The sequence below is a fragment of the Bos grunniens genome, chromosome 12 (genome assembly GCF_055505025.1).
Source record: "Bos grunniens cultivar Pamir isolate PY7600 chromosome 12, Bosgru_T2T1.0, whole genome shotgun sequence".
Taxonomy (NCBI): domain Eukaryota; kingdom Metazoa; phylum Chordata; class Mammalia; order Artiodactyla; family Bovidae; genus Bos; species Bos grunniens.
Window position 1 is genome coordinate 23,178,954 of NC_141176.1, and position 22,720 is coordinate 23,201,673.

Consider the following 22,720-nt stretch of genomic DNA (forward strand, 5'->3'; position numbering starts at 1 on the left):
TCCTCTGACACACAGTTGAGAGTTTTATCACCTGAATTTTGTGATTTGATTAATTGCTTTTCAGTTATGTTCCAAATATGTGAGATTTCCAGCTAAATATTTGTGAATAAGAGAGATACCACAGTAAGGAAACAGGGATGATAAATCTGATAGTAAAATTATTCCATTTTAATTTGAAATTTCTCTTGTTTCTTTCAGCCCATTATCATTGGACTGTTACCATTTGTCTTGGGTCGACTTGGCAATTAAATCACAGATACAGTTACCATCACCTCGTTGACATAATCCCATTTAGATTTCAGTGTCATTTCTGATGGGCTCTGCAGGAATGAAAGCTTAGCTGCTTGGATACTTGGATCATTATTTATATAGTTATATTCTCTTTTGAAAATAGACTCTACCGTGTAAATGAAAGGTAGGACAATGTGCATTCATTTAGTCTCCTTTTAATCCTGAACCTTGGGTGAGTGAGTGACAACAGCTCAATAGTGTCTGACTCTTTTTGACCCCATGGACTTTAAGTAGCCTGCCAGGTTCCTCGGTCAAGTGCATATTAAATTGTTCACATTCATGATAGTTTTTAAGTGGCAAAACTGTAAATTAACTTTCGTAAATAATGTTGTAGGAAAATCATAGTGCTTCTGACCTTAAAAAGATGCTTTTCCTAGCAGCATTAATTTTCCATAATTCCTAATGCCATTTCCATTCATAGTCTTGACTGTGATAGATGGGGAAATATTGATTATAGCTCTAACCCTTTACCTAAGTAAAAAATTATTAACTTGTCTGATTTAGAATTAGGTGTTAGTTTCTTGGGTTTGCCATTAAAGTACATTTCAAACATATATAGGGTAATACATATTTAAATGTGACTGTCATGAAATATACTAAGGAATATCAGTGGTCATTTGGTGCAATTTCCAGTTGGGCCGGACTTCTGTTTCTGTGAGAAGTAGAGGTATCAAATGCCACTGAAAAGCTTCTCCCTCTGACTGTGAGATAAGTGGCACCTCTCTTGGCTCTATGATAGCTACAAACTTAGAAATAAGATTGCATTTTCGCATCCACATGGTTGAGACATTTTGGGGTAAAACAGCTTTGGGATCAATGTCTCCCAGATCAGATGGTTCCTAACGCATCTGCTTATGTGGTTTTGCCAACTTCAGCTGGCCATGTTCCCCTCAAGCTCCTTTCATTGCAAATCTAATCCTATTAGTTCTCTTCCCTTAAAAAGAAATAGAATATTACTCTTCTTTTTTGTCCTGAAATAAACTCATTAAGGAATTTATGATAGCCTTCCAGTAAAGGATTTCTGTTCCAGGCAGTTTAAATATTTTCAAATGATCTTGTCGGATTAACACTAGGAAATTAGAATCCATTACCTTTCCGAATTTGGAGTTCTCTCATGAGTGATGGTTTGAAACAACAAAAATTCCATTAAAAAGAATTACAGCCATGTGATTTCTCTTAGTAGCGCTTCTTCATATCTAAATCTAGAGCAGCCACCAGACATTGACGTTTTTTTTTTGTAACAGAAAGTTGTATGTCATTTACAGAAAATAAAAGTAGAGATGCTGGAACAAATGATGACTTTTTAGTGTCTGTAATGCCTGGTGTTCCTTTTCATAATTACAGAACTTATCCCATGTGCCAGATTCTTTAGCTAACACTGTTCCTGCCTCTTCTATTTCTCTGTACGTGTGTGCTAAATTGCCTCAGTGGTGTCCTATTCTTTGCGACCCCATGGACTGTAGCCTGCCAGGTTCCTCTGTCCATGGGATTTTCCACGCAAGAATACTGGAGTGGGTTGCCATTTCCTCCTCCAGGGGATCTTCCCAACCCAGGGATTGAACCCTCGTCTCTCACATCTCCTGCATTGGCAGGTGGGTTCGTTAACTCTAGGGCCACCTGGGAAGCCCAAACACTTCTCTGTTTTACACCTTTCCTCATTTATCTATGCAGTGACCAAATGTGCACTCATAATGCAATACAGGCAAAGCTCCCACGTGGAAGCACTGGAGCTCAGAATATTGTAGTATGATGGTTTAAGATCTAAAGCCAGCCCCTGAAAGCCTATTTAACTCAAAATATGCGCTGAATAACAGTTTTATCAAACTTAGTCTTCTTGGAGAACGTTGTTCCTATGAAAAGACAGACTTCTAAATTAAAGGCAGCCAACAAGTCTGTTCTCACTGAAATTCTGTAGCTTTGAGATCTGTGCCTTCCTACCACTCCTGAGATGTGGGAAAGACACCCAGACGTCTGGATGTGTGATTGCTGGGGCCCGGGACATGGCTGCAGTGGAGGAGATTAGGAGCTGGGAAGAAGGTGGTATGAGGAACTGCAGTGAAGATAAAGGGAAGGTGTCAAGGGGAGGGAGGAGGAATAGAAGAGCAGCCCAGATGAGTTCCCTTCTCCTCGTTTCTTCCTTCACCTTATCCTTTCTGTTCCTCCCTTTCCAGCCCTTTCAAAATTATCAAGAGTTCACAGGGCTTCCCTGGTGGCTCAGTGGTAAGGTATCTGCCTGCCAGTGCAGGAGACACAGGTTCGATCCCTAATTTGGAAGATACCACGTGCCGAGGAGCAGCTAAGCCCGTGTGCCACACCTCCTGAGCCTGTGCTCTGAAGCCCGAGAGCTGCAACTACTGAGCCCAGGTATCACAGCTACTAAAGCTCGCGCACCCTAGAGCCCGTGCTCTGCAACAAGAGAAGTCACGCAGTGAGAAGCCAGTGCACCGCAACCATCGAGTAGTGCCTGCTCACTGCAACTAGAGAAAAGCCCTGCAGCAGTGAAGACCCAGCACAGCCAAAAATAAATAAGCAAAAAAACAGACATTTAAAAAAATGTTTTTAATAAAACATAAAAGACTTTACAGAAGGAGGAGACGGCAGTGGCTCCCATACTGTATCAGGTAGAGGCCACTCATACAAACCCTCTTCTTGTTTCCTTCTCTTTCCTTCTGCTTTGCAGTAACCTAGCCCTTAAGTGACTTTAGCTCAAGTGAGAAGTGGTGGAGGCACCGAGTCTCCTGTGCACAGGCTCTGTGTGCTGGTGAAGAGGCCTGAAGCCCAGAATCAACAGGGTGGGGAAGGGGAGGCCTTCTCAGGCTGCCTGCGTTTCCAGATCTTAGCAGTTGTGTGCCAAGTGTGATGCTGTTGCTTTTCATTTAGGACACACTGTCTTCCTTGGGCAGAGAAGGCAGTGGCAGCCCACTCCAGTACTCTTGCCTGGAAAATCCCATGGATGGAGGAGCCTGGAAGGCTGCAGTCCATGGGGTTCCTAAGAGTCGGATACGACTGAGCGCCTTCACTTTCACTTTTCACTTTCATGCATTGGAGAAGGAAATGGCAACCCACTCCAGTGTTCTTGCCTGGAGAATCCCAGGGACATGGGAGCCTGGTGGGCTGCCGTCTCTGGGGTCGCACAGAGTCAGACACGACTGAAGCAACTTAGCAGCAGCAGCAGCAGCAGTCTTCCTTGGTATACTCCCAACTCAAGAATTTAAGGTCTGATTTTGCCTCTGGGCCAGAGTAGGGGATTAATGAATTTGATGAAAACACTGATTTTTTAAAAAACTAGTTGTTAGGTGTATCATCTTCAAAACAAAACAACAGCAACAACAACAAAAACGTTAAAAATACGGTTATAATTTCCATTATAGTTTCATGTGTTTGGGCCACTCAGAAGGCCTATAGTGTCCTCAGTGAGGGGACACAAAAAATCAGTGCATATTAACTCTGTATGCCTGGAAGGGTCAGCTCAGATTTGTGTTTTGAGAGGATTTGGGCCCTAATTTGTTCACTGAATAGCCTGTGGCTAATTAACTGAATTGCTTAGAAGTCAGCCCTCAGGAGCTTAGGGTCAAGTTTCCCTGTGGACCAGTTTCTCGTCTCTGTTTCATGGTCATTGATTACACTCTTAATCCCTATTCAGGTGACTTGCAAAGTCATGCTATTGATTACAGAGGATTGGGTATGAATGAATCAAAGCCAAGCCATTACCAGAGCAAAATTACTGAATAGAGTTGGCAGGTCAAAATGGTCCATGATCGATGTTTTTTGGCAGCCTGGATGGGAGAAGAGTTTGCAGAACAGATACATGCATGTGTGTATGGCTGAGTCCCTTCACTGTTCACCTGCAACCATCACAACATTGTTAATCTGCTATACCCCAATACAAATTAAAAAGTTAAAAAAACATGGTGCATGCGTTATGATAATGAAGTTGCTGTTGGACAAGACCTAGATGAAAATCCCGGCTTTGCCACTTTACTAGAGGACTTCGGGCAACATGTTCTCTCCCTTTAGTTACTTTGTCTGCAAAATGAGAATGAAGTCAGCTTCACAGGAAAGTTATGAGGATTATCAAGGTGCTACCTGTTATATATGGGATGGGATGTGGTCTTCGTTTACACTGGCCTTGCTCCCCGGGGGTACCCTTTCTTCCATATTCAGTGTCCCAGAGTCTCTTCCCACTCCTGCATGCTCTGCTGTTGAAGGTGATGTCTGTTCAGCCTCCATGCCCCACACTAGTCCATGCCACTTGCTGTCTGGAGCTATAGACCCAGGAGAGCTTGCTTGGGAGGGCAGTTTGCCCAATGATTGCATTTATTTAATAGTACCTTTAAACGAAATGCTTCTGAGTGATGGCAATTATTCGGCACAGAGAGGACGGGAGTCTCCTAGAAATATACACAAAGATAAATAGGCTGTTCTGTTGTAGGAAATCATGTTGATGGGCTTAGCGTTGTATCTGAATCTTAATATTTCTTCCACTTTATCAGGGCCTTCCAGTTAGTTCTCATTCTCAAGTCATTTCAGAGTTTGTGTCCTGACCTGCTCATTTCCTGGTTTGCACATTTGTTCATCTCCTAGGAGAGGGTTGGAAATAATAGGGACCATAAAGAGGACTCAGCATACAAATTACAAGTAAGATCAATAAAACTATGATCGAATGATGCTTTTTCATTCTCCTTCTAAGATTATTAGCTCTTTTTTTTTTTTTGAGGAGAGAAAAATGCAAATGTGATGCTAATTATGAAGATCCATCTGTTATACTTACAGGACCAGAGAGTAAAGCCTAAATTTAAAGCTGTTCCGCAGTACTTTGCCATCTTTGAAGACCCATTTTGGAGAAGCTGTTTCCATCTCAAATGAGCTTTGATGTCCTCCAAAGTAGCAGGTCTTCTGGAAGGACTCTGAGCTGCCATTTGAAGAGGCCAGGTTGTTCTAACTGCACTGCTTTTTGTTTGTTTTATTCTGCAGCAAATATGTGGATTGTACCAAATATGTGCTTACGGGGACGATTGAATAACTCTTTGGAAAGTTATGTAAGTTATGAAAAGCAAGTGTTAGGTAACTGCCAACCCCTGAGTACTTAGTCAGATTATTTGTCTCTTTTTATATCCCACCTGGAAGTGATTCCAAAGAGTACTTTAATGAAGGTTTGTTGAAATCTGCCCTGCCCACTAGGACTGGGCATTGTCCTGGTCATTTTGATATCTGGGTGGGTAGTTAATCTGACCTCTTTCATCGTCTGTTTTTGTAATTTTTGAAATTGGAAATGTTACTTTCAATATATAATGTTATTTTACAAAGCCCTGAGTTACAGAACACCTTTGCTGCTGCTGCTGCTGCTGCTGCTAAGTCGCGTCAGTCGTGTCCGACTCTGTGCGACCCCAGAGATGGCAGCCCACCAGGCTCCCCCGTCCCTGGGATTCTCCAGGCAAGAACACTGGAGTGGGTTGCCATTTCCTTCTCCAATGCATGAAAGTGAAAAGTGAAAGTGAAGGCGCTCAGTCGTCTCTGACTCTTCGTGACCCCATGGACTGCAGTTTACCAGGCTCCTCCATCCATGGGATTTTCCAGGCAAGACTACTGGAGTGGGTTTCACAGAACACCTCTGCTGCTGCTGCTAAGTCGCTTCATTTGTGTCTGACTCTGTGCGACCCCATAGACGGCAGCCCACCAGGCTCCCCCGTCCCTGGGATTCTCCAGGCAAGAACACTGGAGTGGGTTGCCATTTCCTTCTCCAATGCATGAAAGTGAAAAGTGGAAGTGAAGTCGCTCAGTCGTGTCTGACTTCGCAACCCCATGAACTGCAGCCTACCAGGCTCCTCCGCCCATGGAATTTTCCAGGCAAGAGTACTGGAGTGGTGTGCCATTGCCTTCTCCGACAGGACACCTCTAAATATTGTTAAACACCCAAATCCATTCCCTCAATTCATTTTCATTGCACAATATGAGATCATTAGGCCTGGAGATGGAGACTTGTCAGTTACTGAAGAAGTACTGGTGGAAGACAGTGGCAGTGCTCAGCTATTCAGACAAGGAGAGAAAGAGAGACCTAAAGGTCATGACTGAGGACAGAATTCCCTGGAATGACACCCCAAGCTGTCTTCCCAATAAAAGTCAAGTAAGGACTTTTCAGAAAGAGATTGTTGTTGGTCTTAGCAGTGATGCAGCAAAGTCTAGGAGGGTGATGAGGCAAAAATTCACAATGCAAGAGAATAAATTACAAATAGAATTTCAGAACTTGAAGAAACTTCTGAGATTTTTAAGCCTAACCTTCCAATCGTTCAGATGGTAATGAATCCACCTGCAATGCAGAAGACCCAGGTTCAATCCCTGGGCCGGGAAGATCCCCAGGAGAAGGAAATGGCAACCCATTCCAGTATTCTTGCCTGGAGAATTCCATGGACAGAGGAGCCTGGCTACAGTCCACAGGGTCGCAAAGAGTCAGACACAACTGAGAGACTAACGCTGTTCTTCCCAGCAATGTTACACTTGCACCAAGAAGCTGAGATCAGGAAAGATAAAGGCACTGGGCAAAGACACCCGACTCGTGAGTGGTGGATCCCAGATCAGTTCTGTCTCCTGAGTCCCAGGCCGGGGCTTTTTCTAATTTATTGCCTTTGTAGCCAGTCAATGCCCACACAGACCTTGTAGCATTTCCAAAGTTTCATTAAAGTGGTATATTATAGTCATGACTGACTCGCAGTGTTGTGTGGCAGACACCAGCCCAACATTGTAAGGCAATTATCCTCCAATTGAAAATTAAAAAAAAAAAAATCCCATCAAACTTAAACAGCTGTCATACTTAAAAGGAATGCCTATGTACATTAATTGGACCTTTACAGGTATCTCCCAAAGTTTGCTTTTATTCCCAATGCATTAAAATATACCAAAAGATTTTTTTAAAGTAGTATTTTAAAACCATAAATGTGAACCTTTCCAGAAAGTTTCTCTCCACCTGGAGACTTTATGGGTTTTTTTTCTCATAAAATTATCCCAGGAGCTTCATATACTGTAGATAGAACTTATCATTTCTTAATATCCAGACATGTGTTTTCTGATAAGAAATAGAGAATTTGTGATATAAAATTTTGAATAATTTAACCGTATGCTTTTTGAAATACTTGAACTTTTCTGTATTGCTATTATTTTTTTCAAAGACTCAGTTTTCTCCCATAACCATGGAAGACTTTACTGGAAAAAGTCTTTATTTTTTTTCAGGAATCCTGAATTTGATAAATGAGAAAATTTAAGCAATCTGGTAAGAAGAGGATAATTTTTTCTACTATGTTAAAAACTTCAACTGGGAAAAAAATGCATAAAACAAAGTATCCTGGGTCTCCAAATTGCTATTTTATACATATTTTATATCCTTATGGCTGTGGTGGTCTCAGGTCATTTTTTTAGGCTCTTTTAACCTCCTGATTGAGAGCCTGATAACCAATAAATTTAATTAAGCAGCTATCAAGCACCAAGAAGGAGTGTAACTGAAGATTGTAAATAAAATGAAAGAGAGGGTCCGGGTATTTGCCCTCTCTTTTTGAAACCAAGAGTATATAATGTACTCAGCAAAGCTCTGTTTTCAGTCAACTTGAGAGAAACTATGAAGTTGGCAAAATTTGCCTTCAGGCCTGTCCCCCTCCCTACCCATTACATCCACCTCTTCTTTATGAGATATGATACATCATTGCATAATCGGTCCAGATTGCTCTTTCTTAAATACTTCTTGACCATCTCAGCTACAGATTAAATGGTCTCTGTCCCTTTTAAGCCATCCTGCGACTTCAGTCTTGCAGGCTCTGTGTTTTAACTGATTTAATGTACATCTGTTTAAAGAGGTTGGACTAGAAAAGAAGGTCACTGTTACCCATTACGATGATGTCTAAGGAAAGCATGATAGTTAAATATAATAAAAACACAACAGCTAGCATTTTATGAGCACTTACCATCTACCAGAATTTGTCAGACTTTTTATATTATAATAGGAATGTCTCTGGTGGCTCAGATGGTAAAGAATTTGCCTGCCATGCAGGAGACCCAGGCTGGATCCCTGGGTCGAGAAGATCCCCTGGAGAAACAAATGGCAACCCACTCCAGTATCATTGCCTGGAGAATTCCATGGAAAGAGGAGCCTGGCAGGCTACAGTCCATGGGGTTACAAAGAGTCGGGCATGGCTGAGTGAATAACATACACACAACACATTATGATGACTCTGGAAAGCTCCTCACTTTTGGATGAAGAAACTGAGATTTAGACACATGGAGGGATTCAGGACTGTGGGTTTCCTCCCAGTTCTGTTGGATCCCAGTGGCTGAACCACAGAGCCGTCAAGGGACCGAGTGTACCCAAAGCTTGGGTCGCTTTTCTCACCCCCTCCACCTCTGTTTGGATTGCAGCTCTGTTTCAAGGCTCTTGTTAGGTGTGCAATGGGATGCTAAAGAGAGAGTGAATGAGGGGGTGGCGTGTTCAATATCATTTGATGTGCCACCTGCGACAGGTATGATTGCATAAAGCATAGCGTCATCACTGGGCTTTATAACATTTATTTTTTTCCAAATTTTAAGCCCAATACATGTTAACATAAATAATTATACTTTCCCAAATAAAAAAATAGTTAAGCATGACATTGGTTTACATTTCTGTAAATTTCTTAAACATGTGGTTTAAAAGAAGACAAGTAAATTTCATATCTGTGCAGTCAATCTGTTGCAATATTTTGATTTGAATAAGTTTATAAAGAAAATCTATGCTCACACAGATATGTGTTGTAAAAGGAAATTGTATTTTCAGATAATTATGGATATTCTCCTTTGAAGATACATCAAAACTTGACAAAGTTGGCTGAACTGAGGAATCCATCAACAACACTGTCAACCAACTTGACCTAATTGACATTTTCAGAACACTCAGCCCGACAGCAGCAGAATACACAAGTTTTTCAAGTGTAAAAGGAATGCTATCAAGATAGATCATCTTCCAAATTATAAAATGTGTCAATAAATTTTTAAAAGTTCAAGTCATATGATATATGTTGTTTGACCAGAATGGAATTAACTTAGAAATACATAATATAAACATATCTGAAAGTTAGCAATAATTTAGAAAGTAAAAAAGATGTTTCTAAATAACCCATGATTTGAGGAGAAATAAAGAGAGAAATTAGGAAGTATTTCAAACTGAATGAAAATAAAGACAAATATATAATAATTTGTGGAATGCTGCTAGCACATATTTAGAGGGAAACTTTCTCTAATAGAGTATTATTTTGTTAGAGTAGAAATGTCTCAAATCAATGACCCGTACTTCCATTTTAAAAGTAAAAAAAAAAAAAAGTAAATGAAATCAAAAGTAAAGAGAGGAGATAATAAATACAGAGTGGAAATCAATGAAATATAAAACAGACAAAACAATGACAAAATTGCAGAAATCTGAAGCTATTTCTTTGAGGAGATCAATAAAATTAATAAAGCTCTAGTCAGACTGATCAGAGGGAAAAAAGGAGAGAGGGCACTAATTACAAATATTAGGAATGAGAGAGGTGATATCTCTAAAGATTCTATGGGTATTGAAAGAATAATAAGGGAATATTATGAATTATTGCATGCCAATAAATTTGACAACTAAGATGAAATGGAAAATTCCTTCAAAAAACACAAACCAAAGGAGAAATAGTAAAGATGCTAGCCCTGTATCTATTTTTTAAATGAATTTGTAGACAAATACCTTCTCTGTAAGAAAACTCCTGGCCTAGTTGACATCTCTGGTGTATTCTACCAACTATTTAGAAATAATATTACTTCTACAAATCTCTTTCAGAAAATTGGAGACAATACTTCCCAGGAAGGAGTCTTACTATTAATAAAAGCTGGACTCCACTTAGCATGCATATTTTAAATATTTGGAATTTATTGTACATCGTTTGTACTTACTAAATCTATCTAAAACAATTTAAGGGTACAAATTAAAACCGTAGAATTAGTAGTGAAAAAATGCTAAGATGGACTGCCCTGTTACTATTGAGAGTTCTGGGAAATATTCTAAACATGTTTGGTGCCCTCTCTCTAAACTTCATACTAATTTGTTGTAGACAAAAATGAGAGATGATAGCCACAAAGATTCCAGATTTCTGGAATTTACATTTCATACAGGATGTTTTCATCATTTTGAAAAATTATAATAATATTCTTTTAATTTTGTAAAAAAAATCCCTATACATTTTCAATTTATTTTTAAAAAGCTTTATTTACTTATTGGCTGTGGTGTGTCGTCATTATTGCACATGGGCTTTCTCTATTTGCAACAAGCAGGGCTGATTTTTCGTTGACATGCACGGGCTTCTCATTGCAGCGGCTTTTCCTGTTGTGGAGCATGGATTCTAGGTGCGCAGAGTTCAGTCAGTGCAGCATGTGAGCTCAGTAGTTGCGGCTGGAGGTCTCTAGAGCACTGGCTCTGTATTTGTGGTGCATGGACTTAGTTGCTCTGTTAGCATGTGCGATCTTCCCAGATCAGGGATTGAACCGGTATCCCTTGCATTGCAAGGTGGATTCTTAACCACTGGAGCACCAGGGAACCCCTCCTCCCATAATTTTAAATTGGATTTCATCTCACTGCCTGGCACATAAATTAATTTTTCTGGAGCTCCACTTTGCACTTTCCCTGACTCATGTGCCTTGCACTTTTCATTCCCACAATATGAATGTTTCCTACACAGCCCACATTATTATCATCAGAGTGAGGAGGCTGAGCTCATGGGGCAGTTGTTGACAGCTTTAGTTGGCAGTCTCTCTTTAACTACTTGGAGTTTCTCATTTTCACAACTTTCATTTATTTAAAAACTTTATTTCTCCGAATTGTGGGATTGAGTCTCTAAGACTGAAATCTGTTTCTAATTTTTACTGAATTTCCAAATCTAAGATCCAACTGTTTTTAAAAACCCTTTCATTTTATTATCTAATTTCACATAATTTTCATATATATTTTCACTTTAATGCTAGAGCCCCTTTAGGAACAACCATGATTTTATCTAGCTATTTTGTATATGTTCTTTAAAATACATGTGTATGTGTGAGTGTTTGTGTGAGTGTGTATAATATGTATTGGGTTGACCACAAAGTTCCTCAACATCTTACGGAAAAACCCAAAGGAACTTTATATATATTTGTATTTATACTGGCTTATGAGAACATACGAGAGAGTCAACATAAAGAAGATTTCGCTTAATCCCTCCGTTGCCTTTACTATAGCTCATGCCGCTGTCATCTTTGGATTTCTACCATAATTTCCTGGTTTGTTTTACCTGGTCCAGTTTCTCCCACTTCTAATTTGGTTCTCGTCAGAGTGAGCGTTCTGAAATATTATCATGTCACAATACTGCACAGACTCCTACAACTCTCCGTTGCTTTGGAAACAGTGCAAACGAATCAGCGTGACGTACAGAAGGTCCACTGTGCTGTGTTCCCACTTTATCTCATCTTTCTCTGGTCCCTTTCTCTTGCTTGACTCTTTCTCCATTGAAATTCTTTCCGGTCCTTTTTCACAGATACTCTTTCCTGTTTCTGGAATCACTCTTTCCCACCTCCTAATTCTCACTTATCTTTCGTGTCTCAGCTTAGACATTTCTTTTCCCCAGAAACTTTCTTTTCCCCAAGCTGAGTTTGATGCTTCTGCTTTGTGTATCTGGAAGCACCCTGCATTTTTCCTGTCAGAACCTTTGCTAGAGCCTTTCCAATTCTTTGTTAACTGTTTTTCCCACTACACCATAAGGTATGTGAGGATGGGGACTGTTGTCTGTCTTGATCGCCATTTTATCATCCAGGTCTGCCTAACATAGTATCTGGTTTATGATAGGAGCTGAATGACAAATGAGTTTCTTGAAAAAGGAAAAGCATACAAAGTAAGCTAAATGGATTTGTAATAATTTTAGAGCAAAAATTGAGGATTTTTTTTTCTATTCAGAATTAAAGATACTCAAGCCAAAACCAAAAAACAAAAGAGGGTGACACATACCTAAATAACAAGCAACTTAATTAGCTTGATGTATTTCTTTCTTTCTTCTTTTTTGGCCATACCACTCAGCTTGTGGGATCTAGTTCCCGAACCAGGGATCAAACCCACGCCCTCAGCAGTGAAAACCAATCACTGGACCACCAGGGAAATCCCATGCTTGTTCATTTCTTGAGATAAGTAAATATTATTCTACTTGAGCCTTTGAAAATTAAGCCAACCTAATTTCACTTATATGAGATATCTAGATTAGTCAAATTCACAGGGCCAGATAGCAGAATACTGGTTACCAGGGGTGAGGAGACTAGGAGAATAGGGAGTTGTTTTTTAATGGGGATTTCAGTTTGGGATGAAGAAAAAGTCCTAGAGATGAATTCTGGCAATGATTGCACAATAATGTAGAAGTCCTTAATGCTGTACAGTCCGTATAACTTTGAATATTTCATTGCACTATGCTTCACATATTCCTGAAGCAAGACTTAAAGTCATTTGGCATATCGAAGCATTGTTAATATTCCACCCAGGTACATTCGTGTGTAATGTCTGAGATAATCTTGGTACTGTAAGAGACCTGTGGAGAATTATACACATGAAGCATCCTTTGACTAGTTCTTGGCTCCAGTAAAAGCCACACAAATGAGACTCCCAACCTAAAATAAACTATGGAGGGAAAGGAACTGGAATGAGAGCTTTGGGCTTAAATAGTTTGTTTTTATAGGGAACTTGAGGCTGTCACCCACTGTATTTTCTTGAAATGAAATACACCAGCATCATTTTTTAAAAATTAAAAATAGTTTTTCCTGTGGTCATGTATGGATGTGAGAGTTGGACTGTGAAGAAAGCTGAGCGCCGAAGAATTGATGCTTTTGAACTGTGGTGTTGGAGAAGACTCTTGAGAGTCCCTTGGACTGCAAGGAGATCCAACCAGTCCATTCTGAAGGAGATCAGCCCTGGGATTTCTTTGGAAGGAATGATGCTAAAGCTGAAACTCCAGTACTTTGGCCACCTCATGCAAAGAGTTGACTCATTGGAAAAGACTGATGCTGGGAGGGATTGGGGACAGGAGGAGAAGGGGACAACAGAGGATGAGATGGCTGGATGGCATCACTGACTTGATGGACATGAGTCTGAGTGAACTCTGGGAGTTGGTGATGGACAGGAAGGCCTGGTGTGCTGCGATTCATGAGGTGGCAAAGAGTCGGACATGACTGAGCGATTGAACTGAACTGAATTGAGTATTAACACATACCACATAGTCTGCTGATGTTTTTATGTAGATCGTGATAACAGTGTAACCTCTTTTATAACTTGCCTTTTCTTAGTACTTGCTCAGAAGTTATTGACTCTGACTCTGACATAATCTGCCAAATGGAACATGAGACAAAATTATCTCCTGAAGATTTCAGCAAAAGTAAATAAACCGCAAAACATCCAAACCAACTGTCTGTGTTTACTTCTTTCTTTCCATTACGTGCCGGTCAAGTTTTAAGATAGCCAGTCTGCTTGGTTGTCATTCATGAGTAATCATAGTCCTCAGTTTGGTTTTTGTATATGTGTATTTTGCCAGGGAGGGGAACAGAATCCAAATATGTTACATAAATAGCCTTGTTCATGTAGCTTGCCTTCAATTTCTAGCATTCTGAAGTCACTTTTCAACTCTTCTTCATCCTCCCAGCTCCAAGGTCCGCGTATTGCACTGCTTTGCATAAGCAGAAACAGATGATAGCTGTGAGTTTCCAAAATGGCCCCATTAATATCCCCATTGTTTCACAGTGGGAACGAACTTTGAACCTGGAACTTGTCTGTCCATGAACATGGGATGCTGCCAAGTAGATGTTCATTTGGAAATGATGATAATTATTGGTGCGAAACATCTGATTTCATACCTTGTAAAACAAAGCTTGGAACAGTGGACTGTCATTCACCCAGTGAAATCATCTAAATGACATTGAGAATGGTTTTTAAATTCTTTCAATATGTAGGATCAGTCTTAAAGCTGAAATCTATTTCATCACAGTATGTGTGTGATTAGTAGGTTATGAACCTAAGGCTTAAAGGTTTATGAATTCAACATTCAGCAGAATCTATAAAGAGTAATTTTAAATTATTAGCTGTATTTTGCAAAATCCTTTAAAAGCATCTTTTTAATTGAATTTTAAACCAATAGCAAATGTGATATCCAAGCATCACTTCGGTGCATTTTGAAATTTTACTTTCAGTGTTTCACCTTTTCACCATGATTGACAACCTGGTGGTTGGGGACATAATAGGAAAATATCACTTGACTTTCTATACTTTCTATGCTATGGGCATCTACACTTGTAATTTAGAATTTCTTCATGATCTGATAGACAGATATTAGATATTGCTACCACCAGCAATAAGAATGTCCTCCTGGCAAAACAGAAATGATCAAGCACAACCGCTTTTCAATTCTACGTCCAAACTGTTTCTTAGTTTTGAGAATTTAAAGACAAGGTATTGCTGTTTCTAAGAACAGCACTGTAGGAAAGAGGAAAGTTCTTTCCAGGACAAAGTCAACACTACCGAGCAAAAACAGACTGTAGAATTCATAGGAGTTTTTATCTTACCTCTAGCTGTTATTTGCAGCCACATGCCAGGAAAAGCCTCCTTTTCCACCTCTCACCATATTTATGTCCCTCTTTTTATTGAAGTATAGTTGAATTACAATGCTGTGTTAATTGCAGGTGTACAGCAAAGTGGTTAAATATATACATGTATGTGTGTATATATATATATATATATATATATATACTTTTTCAGATTCTTTTCCATTACAGATTATTACATGATATTGAGTATAGTTCTCTGTACTAAGTACATCCCCTAAGTATCTCTTACAATGAAAGTAAAGATGCAATTCTTTCAAGACTTTCAAATAACCTTTTGAAAGTTTTCTAACTTTAGACTAAGTCCCCTTCCCCTGACTTTTGCTAAGAGTCCTAAGGCATTTTATTCCCTCCCCAGATATCACAAAGCTGGCGTCTCCTGTGAAAGTGAAAGTGTTAGTCGCCTGGTCATGTCCGATTCTGTGACCCCGTGCACTGTAGCCCACCAGGCTCCTCAGTCCATGGAGTTTTTATCTTCTCCAGGCAAGAATACTGGAGGGGGTTGCCATTTCCTCCTCCAAGGGATCTTCCCGATCTAGGGATTGAACCCAGGTCTCCTGCATTCCAGCAGATTCTTTACCATCTGAGCCACCACCTAAGTAAAAAAAAAATCCTGTAATTTTGATGTGTTAAGAAAACTGATGGGATGGATCCCAGTTTCTGAATGGGAACATTTTCCTCTGTGCTTCCTTTAGAGCAGTTCTTTTAAATAACAATGTCTTTAGTTCAGTTCAGTTCAGTCGCTTAGTCATGTCCGACTCTTTGCGACCCCATGAATCGCAGCACGCCAGGCCTCCCTGTCCATCACCAACTCCCGGAGTTCACTCAGACTCACATCCATCGAGTCAGTGATGCCATTCAGCCATCTCATCCTCTGTCGTCCCCTTCTCCTCCTGCCCCCAATCCCTCCCAGCATCAGTCTTTTCCAATGAGTCAACTCTTCGCATGAGGTGGCCAAAGTACTGGAGTTTCGGCTTTAGCATCATTCCTTCCAAAGAAATCCCAGGGCTGATCTCCTTCAGAATGGACTGGTTGGATCTCCTTGCAGTCCAAGGGACTCTCAAGAGTCTTCTCCAACACCACAGTCCAAAAGCATCAATTCTTTGGCGCTCCGCTTACTTTTCCCCTAATAATGCTAACAACATTAATTACTACCTATAGAAATAACACACAAAGGGTGAATGGTCCATTCATCAAATCCACCTAATGGGGTTCAAGTTGAGGTACAGATTATACTTTGATGAACTCAGGCATACTCTCTATGTTGACTGCATAGTGACCCAGACCATAGTCTTCAGGAACTGCAATCTTTGGGAAATAAGCCTTATTTCCAACGGTGTGGTTTACATGAGTTAGGAAGGGAGCTGCATGGAAACAGTGGGTACAGATTCTAGAGAGTCCAGTTTGAAGGAGGCTTGCCTGATAATATAAAGAAAGGTCCGGGCAGCTGAGCAGGTGCGAATGCAGCTGCTGATCCAGGTTTTCTAGAAACACATAAGCTATTAAGCTGTGTGTTTTGTCTGTAAAACCTCTTTGTGCCTTTGGTCACTTTGCTGCGAATCATTGCTCCATTTTTGCTTCTGTGAAAGAAATATTAACAGCTATTAACAGTTAGAAAATGTACTTGGGTTTTAAATATATCTTTTTTTTCCTTTTCCTTTTTTTTCTTTCCATGTGTCCAGGGAATGAACCAGGCATGGGCACAGAGCAAAAGCCAAACTGGGATAAACAAGGGGTTGTTTTGTCCCTTACTGTTATGAGACAGGTGCCACCAACCAGGTGCCACTCTACCCAGGTCAGGGACATTAAATATATCTTTAGAAAACCTTTTAGTTAATCCTAATCTGTCTTGGCAAGCCTCAAATTGGGAAAAGATCCCCAAGAAACAAAGAAAAATCATTTCTAAATTCCTTGTTGGCAAGGGAATGTTTTTTTTTTTTTTTAATTTGAGGCTGCTATGTGCAGAACTCATAATGATTAAAAATTTCAATAAAAATTAGGATTTAGGAGGAATTATCAACTTAAACCAGTTTGCCCAAGGGATTAAGAATACAGTAGCTTTAGTGGAAGTTAAAAGATTTTAATTAATTTGAGAATACAAACTCAACTCTTACTTCACACACAGTGAATGCAGAATTTATTGGCTATAAAGTTTTTTACTGAGAATTTTTTTAGTGCATTTCATTAAATAAGAATTATAATACTTTTCTTCACTTCTGTTTTTAGAGAAGAGGGTGGGAATACCAAATTGGTTTTGAAACCATTTCATCCAAAGCTGCCTGAAAATGCTCCTCTCTTTCTTTGTTCAGTGATATAAAAGACTTTGATCTCAGATCACTGTGGTCCCAACCAATGACATCAGTCTCAACTCACTGAAGAGAGGCAGTGAAATTATGCTTGTGCTTTGCAAGAAGCAAGATGTCCCAGAGTAGAGAAACAAGCCCTTATTCTGTATAATTTATTCCACATTTAAAAATGTTTGTTCTCTTTTGTAAGCAAGATTGAAGTCCGTATACATAGGAGAATACAAATTGTCCTGGGTTTTATGGGACTGGCTTTTTTTGTTTTAATGGACCATTTTTAAAGTCTTTATTGAATTTGTTACAATATTCCTTCTGTTTTAACGTTTTGGTCTTTTTTGCCACAAGGCACATGGGATCTTAGCTCCCTGACCCGGGATGAAACCTGCACTGCATGCCTTGGAAGGTGAAGTCTTGACCACTAGGCCACCAGGCAAGTCCCCCATGGGACTATTTCAATAAACTAAGTAGATAGATTAGCACACTCAAGACTTAAAATCTATACCTGTTGACAAACTGGACTTAATCCATCTCTTATTTCTAGGGTGGTGGGGGAAGTGGGGGCAGAGTAGCATTGCTGAAACATTTCAGAAATAGCAGATCTGGAATTCTTGGTTTGGTCATCGGCAGCATCTTACATATCATTAATTATTGGAATCCCTTTTCCACCTTTACCTTCCCAGGCATCTTATGATGAATATGACTGTTCATATGCCATACAGTCTTCAGGGCTAGTTGATCACAGTGGATAGTTTATGTTAATGCCAGAGATAACTGAGAGTATAAATAAGAAAGGCAAAGCTGTTTAAGTTCCCAAAGATGAGACAATTATTGTGAGATTTCTGTGACTAAATCAGATATTTTATTTGGATAACTGAAGAAAATGCATAGCTGCTATCTGGAGCTTTGAGGCATTCTGTCTTAATGAGGGTCTTGAGACATCTATCGTTTAAAATGTAGGATAAGCATCAGCTTATTCAAAGTGATATTAGCTCCTACCATTTTTAATATTCAGCCATGTATATTATAAGGAGATTGCTGGATAAAATGTAAATGCGTTTTATTAAAATTTATTTAATAAATTTATTAAAAATCAGGGGGTAATAAAAAAATAGGCACATAGCCAGTGCCTTTTAACTCCAGTATTAGTTTTGTTGCATCCTTTAAAAAAATCTTTAATCTTTTCCTTAAAACTTTTAGGAATCAGAGTATGTCTAGCCAATCGATTATTTAGCTTTGAATCTATTACACTCCATGTGGATAAATGAGAACCCTTAAATTAATTCGTTCTCTAAGTTCACTGTTTAAATATCCTTGCAGCAGTTTTCCCCAAATCTCATAAAAAGCATAAGCAGCTAATTCATCTTTTGCCCCTACATTATCCAAAAGGAAACAAAATCATAGACAAAACCAGCTATAGTTGAAAAGGACTTGTTCATTTCATTCATTCATTCATTTACTCATTCATTTATTTTGCCATGAGAGGGTAGAAGTGGGCTGCTGGGGTGGGAAGACTAGTCGTGGGCTTTGTTTTGTTTTGTTTTGTTTTAACTTGAGCTTATTTGGAAAGCTGCTGTATAAAGTCACTGGCCTTCTTTTGAAGCAGATCTGCCAGTGGATTGAGTGCTGCCAGGACTCAAGAATAAATCCTCTTTTTCTTACCCCCATAATGCTCTAAATCTTCGCACAATACTGACTCTATAACTCCAAATCCCATGCCTTCTTCCTCCTTTCTGTCCCTTTCTAAACATGTTCGGGTTATGAATCATATGCAGACACAGGATCTATTTGACGACTGGGCTGGGTTCCTTGTCACCACCTCACTGAATTGGAATGCAGCCCACAGATTCGCCCCTGCGCTGGCCCCCGAGGTCCCCCCAGGCTGGGCGAGAGTTCATTGATGTGCTGAATATCACAAAGACTTAATTCTGCACTGAAAGGTTAAAAAGAAAGGAAGGGGGAGGGGAAAGTAGAGAGGAATAGAGATGAGGTCTGCAGAGAATGGTTTATTCAGCTAATGAACTTTTGCAGAATGGCTAACAAGGAAGAATTTTTGCTGAAAGAAACTTGGTCATTGATACGACTCCTTTCTTCCTTCTGTTTGCCCTTTCGAGGGAGAGGAACGTTAAGAGATGCTAGGGATTAAAAGATAGAAGGGTACAGAAAGATGTGTTTTATAAAAGCAAAGCAAGATCTCTCACTTTGGCTTCAGTTTATGCTTGTAGGAAGGGAAGCCTCTTGTGGATTCCCCCTTGCAGCCCTTGTCTCATCTAATATTATGCAGCGAGCAACTCGGACCCAATTTAGCCTTGTCAATCCACACACAAGTCAAAGTCAAGGGATTCCCGCAGATTCTCTTGCAACAGACACTGCCTTTGGGGAGAATGACTGAGTAGTCAGTCTTTATGGTAAAACAGTCTCATTCTCCAAAGGGTATGAATAAGCCAGAGTGATTTCATTGCAAAGAAAAGAAACTGATAAGAAGCATAATGAAAAACAACATTGTCTGTTCCAGCTTTGTTTCTTCCTTAAGTTGAGAGGAGTTTCCATATACCCTTGGGCTTTTCTAAATTTGTTAATAACCTGAGTTCTAGGCAAGGTGAGAAGAAATCTGTAAATGACACTTTAAAACAAAAATGTTTTCACCTTTATGAAAATAACCTCATGTGCTTGTGCAAAACATATTCATCGTTTCAATGCCTGCCTGTGACAAATGTTTATATACCTATTATAGGCAATGAGATTAAAAAAAAAACTGGTACTGGGACTAGCAGAACTGAGGTTTTAACAACTTGAGGAAGTAAATTTGATTTGCATGCCATTTACAAATGATTTCTAACACCCCTGACACCAGAGTTATAAAAGTTTAAAAATTGCACGATGGCTTTACAACTTTCCTGTATTTGATTTATGTTCGCACACACTGTAAAAGAGAGAAAGCTGGCACTTCCTCTTCCTTCTTATAACTAAATAATGCATCACACATTAAGTAGGTGAATCTGGTTCTGCTGTTCTTCAGACTTCTGACTTTATTACCCAAGTATTGAGGTTGTAGGGAAAAGGAGAAAAGGCTGTAGATGGGAGAAGAGAGAAAACCTTTTATTCTCCATCTTTTTGTCCTTTAAACTGTACAGGCACAGGTACCATTATGTAACATCCCAGCTGGACCGTGTTGATGACCTCTGCCTTCAGTTGAGAAGATGGAGAGTAAGTGAACCGGCCAACTAACGTGATTAACACAATATTCTTTAAGGCCTTCTCCCCCTATTTTTTTCATTTTAGCGTTTTAAGGTTTATTTGTCCATTCAACAAATAAGTGCCGACCGTCTATAATGTGTCAGGCATTGTCCTAGACCTTTGGGTAGATGAATAGAAAAAACAGATAAAGATACCAGCCCCTCGGGGTTGATATTCAAACATAGAATCTTTGTCTGAGTCATAGAGCCTGGTTGTGGTTGTTCAGATTTCCCCCCCCACCCCAGATCTTTTCAATAGTCATAATCCTAGCAAAGACTTTAGCTAATACTAATTTTTATTTACCGTCTGCACTGTGGTTTATATTTACTCAATGCTGTACTCTCAGAGGTTGGCACACATATGTAAATGAAAGTGAAAGCATTCATCGCTCAGTTGTGTCCAACTCGTTGCAACCCCATGGACCCTAGGCTCCTCTGTCCATGGAATTCTCCAAGCGAGAATACTGGAGTGGGTAGCCATTCCCTTCTCCAGGGGATCTTCCTGACCCAGGGATCAAACCTGGGTCTCCTGCATTGTAGGCAGATTCTTTACTGCCTGAGCCACCGTGTATGCATAATTTCATCCACTGAACATTTCTTCAACCTACATCCATTCCTTTCCCGTTAAACACTTCCCATGGGCAGTGGAATAGAGAAGTGATATTTGAAAGGTGTTTCTAGTCCTTATTCTGTTAACTACCTAACATCAAATAGGGCTTCCCTTGTGGCTCAGCTGGTAAAGAATCCGCCTGCAATGTGGGAGACCTGGGTTCAATCCCTGGGTTGGGAAGATCCCCTGGAGAAGGGAAAGGCTACCCACTCCAGTATTCTGGCCTGTAGAATTCCATGTACTATACAGTCCATGGGGTTGTGAAGAGTCGGACACGACTGAGTGGCTTTCACTTCAAAATCAAATATCCACTCAAGCTAGGTAATACTGTTTTCTTTTCTCCCCTATTTCTTTAGTGTTTTTAGTAAAGGTCAGGGAGATAAATTGACTGCCAATGGTATACAGTTGACAAGAGTCAAATTCAGCCCTTAGACTGTAGCGCTTGGCTGCTTGTTTTATTTATTGTCCCATTCACTTATAAATTCATTTAGTCTTCACCCAATAGATTTTTGGATATTGCAAACTATGTACCAGACCCTGACCATTCACTATGGAGAGCAAGGATAAACCGAGAGCCATGGCCTCTGGAATTCAGTCTGGTGGGGAACCAAGATGCTTCTTTGCAAACACAGTTCAGGACTTAAGTGTTCTTTCAGCTGGTCTTTGTATTCTTTCGAGACTTTTATGGCAAGTTGTCCCTGCCATCAGAGGAATCCACCAGGAACATATTGATAACAGATTTGAGTTGTCTGGCACGTGTGTGCACACACTGCATGCACACATATACACACTTACACACACGCACCAAGATTTCTTTTCCCCCAACTTTGCTGAGCTATTTTTCCTTCTACTGTCTAGCGAGACAATACAGTGATATGCAAGCCTTTCAGAAATCTGACAAGATTCCTGCCCAACTGAATTATTTCATTCTACACTCTGTGTCAGTTCCTGGAAATTAACAATAGACCATTTCACATTGGTCTTTGGTCCCACCAGCTCAGTCATGGTATTTTTCCAGATGTTTCCTCCTTGGGTTGCTATTACAAAAAGCACAGGCCAAGTTGGCCTGAAGCAGGGCTGAGGTATTTGCTTTTTTGCAAAATGACCTGATCATGTGCTACCCAAGGGTTAGCAGAGGGAGACACCCAGACTTTAACATCTGAATGGTCCCTTGAATTATAAGTGTTTTTTAAGAAAAATACCATGCCCAGTGTAGAGACAAAAACATTCATTTGTCTTGATTCTAGCAACTTGGTTATATTTTGAAAAAAGTTAACATGCTGTTTTCTTTCAGTTTACTGTACCCCAAACAGTCTAACATTGCCAAGAATCTAAATGCCAATAAGCATGGAAAAAACCCTCAACTGCCAAGAGATTATGCCCTTTAGGTGTTTGGGCAGAGATGAGACAAATAATTGGCATTATTATGCCCTTTGTTATGATTTCATAAACAGAAATTTCATAGCACGATATAGCGCAAATGACAAGAAATGAGCCCACAGCAAAAGGGGCTTGAAGCCTTCAACGTGAAGTTTACTTCATTGCACTAGAAGAACCAGTGACACGAGTGTCCCCAGAGAGTCCATAACAGCAAGAGCAGGGGACCTTGGGCTCCCTGCACTCCAGTCAAAACTGACCTTGAAGAC

General features: G+C 39.9%; 1 protein-coding gene and 1 non-coding gene across 2 annotated transcripts in view; one reads left to right on the plus strand and one right to left on the minus strand.

Annotated features, from left to right (window-relative positions):
• LHFPL6 (LHFPL tetraspan subfamily member 6) overlaps nucleotides 1-22,720 on the plus strand; it is a 234,278-nt gene that overhangs the window by 137,314 nt on the left and 74,244 nt on the right. The gene's annotated exons all lie outside the window — the stretch shown is intronic.
• LOC147361524 (small nucleolar RNA SNORA48) lies at nucleotides 16,599-16,733 on the minus strand. Its single transcript, XR_015138537.1, has one exon. It is a non-coding gene; the product is annotated as a small nucleolar RNA SNORA48 (small nucleolar RNA).